Here is a 6495-nt window from a genome sequence, read left to right on the forward strand (position 1 = left end):
TTTTTAATATTAACTCTACTGCTTTATTTTATTTTAAATTGCCACCCTCTCTATTTCGCATTAGTGTCCACAGCACCCACGTATGTGACAGGTAGAGACAGATTAAAATCAACAATTCATTACTCCTGCTCTTGGTTGCAATGACATCGTCCGTGGGAACATAATGTTCCGAAAAGGAAAAGGTGAATGTGGACAAGCACTCCGTCCTTCCCTCCTTCCTCATACCATTGAAAAAAATACTCTCGGTGAAATCTCAATTCGACGAGAGCGCCCCGTGAATACACGCAGCGCGCATCTCGTCCGTGCATCACGGTAAGAGACCCATCAGGCGTCCATATGCCACGCCTCCTCACGCCCCTCTGAGGATGATCTCGGAAGATCTCCGCGTCCGGAGCCATTTCATACATAAGTAAAACCGCGCGCGCTATGGGAGTCCGCTTTCCTCCCAGCGGAGAATAAAAAGAGGTTGGATATTTCACATCGCATGGCGACGACGAGGAGAAAGCGATCCTTTTCACAGTGTGCCGTTTTCTTTGAAGGAGGTTAATAACAGAATGTGGTATGGCTCAGTTGCTTGCGGAAAAATGAAGATGAAATGTTTTGTCAAAAGTCTAGCAAAAGTTGCGATGAAAAAAGCCATACCAAAAACTATGGTATACATTCAAAAATGCTAATATTTTACTCCTAAACCACGCCAGTCAAATTTCAAGAGAGAATTCAAAACTTGTTCAATAAATAACTACATAAAATATAACTATTTACAAATCTGTGATATTGCGATGAAATTTACATTTTCACTCGTGTTTAATGAACCAATGTGATGAGTATTGCATTTTTAATTGAAAATCACCCCTAATAATTGGAAAGAGGTCGTTTACTTTAAAAAATATAAAATACCACGGATGGTGTGCCCAAATATAATGAACTTATTAAATCCTCAGGGCTATGACATTGAAAATACGCGTCACGTCTGGGTTCAATGTCGCAGTCTCCAGCTTTTTTAGGTCTTTAAATGATTGATAGAACTAAATGCCTTATTCCAATGTGGCAGGGACAAATCTATCATGGAAGATACAATTTATGCCCTCCAAATCATATATTTGAATTCAGAGTAAATTGAAATCTATTCCGTCGAAATTAGCATTTCCTCTTTCAATAATTTAAGCCTAAGCATACACAAAGAAAACATACTTTAGGGTGAGTAGTTTTAACGAACTCGATGTTCGTATATTTTGACGAATAATTAGATTCAGAATAAAGGGATAACTCGAGAACCAATTAAGTCTTATTTTAATCATGCTAATACATGGTTAAGGGTTTAAACAACTTAATTACTTTTTAATTAGTATTGTTTTTAGCAATCAAAAATTGATTCATTGCTCCAGCAAGTAATGAGTGTTTAATTTAAAACAAAATAATAGCATCGTGGAAATGAAAAAAATATCACCATGCTTTGTGAATTTTCATTATAAGCAGTACTGTATAAGAATAGAAGTTTAATTGACATTGACACTTCACATAATTGCACTCGTAAATCCAAACATGGCATAAAATATATTAAAACTCCATACTAATGATAAAAGTAGCTCAATACTTAGGTCTATATACCATATATTTTCTTTAATTCCATTCAATAGTGCTTTTTCTTGTCCTACCGCTGCCTCGATTTCTCAACATTCTCCCATCCATTAGTCTTCATCATCCCGTTTCCTCTCATTATCTCCTCCTCCCACTAGTCCTGCCTTCTTCGAATTGCTCCCCAAATTCGTCTCTTTTCCCATAAAATACCTAGAACTTCATCGCTGGCATTCCTTTCCAATCGTTTACTTTAATCCATGCTCCTCCACAACTGATTATGTGTGCCATAAAAATATGAACGAATATTTTTATGGCAAGCGCCACTACATATATAAATAAAAGAGGCAAAAATATATGTATATATGCAACTTTTAACACAGATCGACGTGTATATTTGATATCCACACATGTCTAAAACTGATATAATATTTCAATAAATTAATATTCAAAACTTTCTCAACTGATGCATTATTCATGAATATTCTAAGTAAAAATATTTATGTCGCGAAACATTTCCTAAGGTCATATTTACGCAGCGCAAAATCCTTTCTAGATACCGGTGGCGATATTGAAAATATCAGAAGTTTGTAATGCGAAATAAATTAAATCACGAGAAAACAAAAACGAATGAATTTTGCTTAAAAGTTGTTAAAATATGCGCCTATATCTCATCCAAAACTTCGAAACTGTTGCTAGTCTCTCAAAAAATATTATATTCTTTCGGATTATTTTCTCCTCAATAATTCTGTTATTCTACCCATCCAACCATACTTTCTTCATTATCTTATAGCATAAAATTTTTATATAATTTGTTTTTCTCTAACCTAAGGTTGAGTGCCTATCGACGCGAAAACTGTAGGGAATACCTAATAATTAGTGCAGGTTTGGAATGGGGGATTTAAGATACCTACCTAGTCACCACGAGGAGAAGCTTTTAAATATTTTATATCATTTACTGAATTACAGTATGCTTTTGAATATTTGCAAACCTTCACAATCCTAATATCAAATAATTTATACCCAACTTTGGCTTGATTTGTGGTGCAGATGAAACCAATACTTTTATCATTTACATAACTACTAGGAAAAATTTGCAAAAATTGAAAAGGAAACATATCCTATCGGATAAGGTAAGGTAACGATACACCTTTTAATTTATTCTTTGCTACAATTCATTGATTTGCGTGAGGGAGAATTACCTTTTCAGTCTGTAGTGATTGAACCGATGGACTTCTCTTGCAAAATCATTGGATGAACCCGGTTCTGTCAACCGCAGGTGGACAAACATTAACAGAATTAATTGAGTTCCTAAATTAATTGACTCGCAATAAAACTGGTTCCCTCATTTGTTCGTTTCGTTATAAATAGACTCACAAGTTTCTTTGACAGCTTACTCTTATTTGAATTAATGAGTATGTCGGGACGTTCATTCGATGACTTTTTTATTTCCGCCGTTGTGACCTCAGTCAACACAAATTGGGGGCCATTGTCTTTATTAACATGTCACTTTGTAAATAATTGAAAGATCGCGTATCTTTTAATGGAAAGTAACAAAATATAATTCAATAAATGATATTGAAATTCCATATGAACCTCTGTATAAAATATAAATTAGCAGATGGAATATTACGAGGGTGGTTTGAAAAGTTTCCGGCCTCAGAAAATTTCAGAACAAATTTCAGGTCTTGTATTTTTGTTAGGTAATGTCAAGTAATGAAATTTTATGCTTCATCAATTTGTTTAACATAAGCTGCACTATTCGGCTAGTTATGATTCACTGCCCAATCATAATAGAATAACCTACGAGCTATAAATACTTATGCAGCGAAGGGACGCGTACAGCGAACACTAACACACCACATATATATATATATATATATATATATATATATATATATATATATATGTATATATGTATATATATATGTATATATATATATGTATATATATATTTTTTTTATGTGGTGGAAAATTATGGAAAATTTATGAAATTAAAGAAGGTTTCAATTTAGTGTGGGGTGAAGTTATGCTTTAGCCGCGGATAGCAAATGCAGGGGTGTTTAGTTCGCGTCTCCAAAAAATCTACCTTAAACATTAGACTACTGAACAACAATGCGATAAAAATACACATCACTATGGTTCTAATATACTATTGAGTTAGCTAGCTTGCTCATCACATGGTCACTTTTCCATTATCAAGAGGTGATTTAATTAAACTAATTAATCTAAAAAATGTATATTTAATCTATGTGACTACCTCGCTCAAGGGATGATCATCATCGGACGAAGTTTGAATAATATTTATATTTCATGTTTTTACCAGAAATATGTAGTAAATTTTCAACTTGCATTCCAAGTGTGCTCGTATAAACATATCTAACATGGACAAAAACACGCCAAAACATCTGCGGAGCATCGTTAAGGAAACTATTGTTTATCAAACAGAATGGTAAAGAAATATTTTTGAGTAAAAATTTAGGAGAGGTGTATTTCCTTCCTGACTATGGCTCACTTTAAATACGAGCCGAGCGTTGATATAAGTATTTTATCACAGAATTAAACAGAATGTAAACAAAAACAACTCATTTCGTAAAGAATCATTATGAGCGAAAATAAAATGTAAAATAATATTTGGAAGGCTTTCGATAGAGGACAATGGAAACTCTATGATCAAAAACACGATTTAAATCTCTTTAATTACAAATAACTCGAATTTTAACGTTGAAACGGAAGAAATCATAGTATCACCGAATTACATTACATGGAATAGGTAAGCGAAAATAATAGTGACAAATTGATTGCCGAACATAGCAGTATATATATATATATATATATATATATATATATATATATATATATATATATATAAAGAGAGGGAGAGCCAAGGTCAAATGGGACAGTCTTCCGTCACACTATTTGATACCTCAAGAGTGGGAAACAAATTTCCAAAATTTACGAAACATCGATACTCCCATCGGCTAGTGACCTTCGTGGTGGTTTTTGGGATTAAATGAATACATGGATATGATTAATAGATGGTGTCTGAAGGGATACAGAAATAATTCGAATCTTGTATAGTGCCACAAAAGATTATTGGCGATCCGATGGAATAATAGAATGTTAGAAGTAGCCGGCCGGTAGAAGGAGTTTTCTAATTGTTACAGGGGTTTCTACCGTTCTAAGCATCGCTTAACGCATTACCAGACATACTAACTTCCTTCACTCTAATGAGCTATTCTCCACATACACGCAACTTTTACCTCTATCCGGTGCTTAATATTTTCCTTTCTCCACTTCGCTAACCCAGGATTCTCCCGCCTATCACACTCCATTGCCTCTCAATATTTTCTGCATCCACCTTACCTACATTTTCCATATTTTCTTCATATTCCAATAACTTTCCCTCCGCCCCAAGAGCTTACTTCTTTGCCTTATTTTTTTTGTTCATTTCAATTTTTCTTCTGTTCACCTTACTCAAATTGCTGAAAGGCCAAAAAGCTGACAATTTTTACCTTTTCTCTAAACTCAACGTTCAATTTTCCGAGTCATTCAAGACTAAGCTCCATATCAAAAGTTTTCACTGGCTCGTATCTTTTCTGTACATTTTTAGTTCAGGCTCTTGTGATCAGCTTATTTCTCTTTGTAAAGTCTTCTCTTCGCCAAACATAACCCTACGGTTAATGTCTTCACTTCTTTGTCTAAAACTCCTTTTACTAAAATTGAATGTGAGCTTAATATATAGGCAACGGGTTTAAATATGAGTGTTGTCAATGATAACTCATGAACGGCCTTTGACCTCCCCTCTATTTAATCTTACTTACTAAATAGAATAACAGTTCTAATTAATCTAGATTATGCCTTAAAATGTATTGGTTACCTTTTTCTTCCTCTTTCTTGAGAAACTCATAACGTTCGTTTTGCTATAATTGACTATCATTCAATACTTTTGACAAATAATTTTGAAATGCTTTTAGGATTGAGTAAAATAATCTAAGAAATATATTGCGAGGCATGAGTAAAGAAAGAATCCAGCGGAAAACAATAAATAGCATCCTCGAATGCATCCTAAGGCGGGAGAAGTATCTGAAGACAACGATTGAAGGAAAAAATAAATGGAAAAACCTACAGGGGCTAAGGATGAGAAATATACTGCAGTAAGAACTGCTGATGGCACAATCTAAGAAATATGAAGAAAAAGAGGTAGGATAAGCAACGAGGTGGAAATAATACGACCGGAGAGGGCGTCAATAAGGCGTGTCTGGAAAATGTAACTTTGCATCTTACTTAGAGAATGCATATCACGGACACTATAAATAGCCAGCTAAACTAAGAAGTACCTATTTACTACTTTAAACTCGTGCCACAAAGCTTCTCACCTCTTGCGCTAGCAGAAAATAGACTAGAACGTAGCGAAGCGATTCTCTGGATTGATGACTATCACGAAGGTTATCACTTGGAAATTCTACTCTCTCGTTCCCTTCAATCAGGACATGGTGATCACATGACCGACCTTCCTTTCACTCCGCGTGGGTATGAAACGATGGGAGTTGGCAGGGTCGAGGCCCGTTGCCTCGATTGGATTGTACTCCGTTCCAACCGTCGAGACCTCGTTGACAAAATGAGGTGAAGCACGGGGTGGTAGGGGTGGATTAGGGAGGAGGAATTGGGGGCGCAAGTGGGAGGATGACGGGAGAGAGAGGGAGAGAGAAGCCGTCCTCCGGCGTCTCAGCATGGACAACTTACCCCTAACCCTTCCCCAACACGGTCGTCCTCCCCACAAACTCCTGGAAAGACGCCAGGCAGAGGAGTTTTGTGTCGCAAATGCAGACCGCGGCGCGGTTACTGGGACGATTAATTCAATCAGGGAGGGGAGGAGCTGAACGGTCTGGTCTTTCTCCACAACCCAAGGCTGTGGAG

The 6495-nt window shown here is 35.8% G+C and overlaps 1 long non-coding RNA gene across 1 annotated transcript in view; it reads right to left on the minus strand.

Moving 5' to 3' along the window:
- LOC139694832 (uncharacterized) overlaps window positions 1-6087 on the minus strand; it is a 56450-nt gene extending 50363 nt beyond the window's left edge. Inside the window, exon 1 of the long non-coding RNA XR_011702213.1 lies at window positions 5955-6087. This is a non-coding gene — a long non-coding RNA (uncharacterized lncRNA). The remainder of the gene's footprint in view (window positions 1-5954) is intronic.
- Between the last annotated feature and the right edge of the window lie 408 nt (window positions 6088-6495).

This window comes from Hetaerina americana, unplaced genomic scaffold (assembly GCF_022747635.1).
Source record: "Hetaerina americana unplaced genomic scaffold, ioHetAmer1.1.p SCAF_563, whole genome shotgun sequence".
NCBI classification, from domain to species: Eukaryota; Metazoa; Arthropoda; class Insecta; order Odonata; family Calopterygidae; genus Hetaerina; species Hetaerina americana.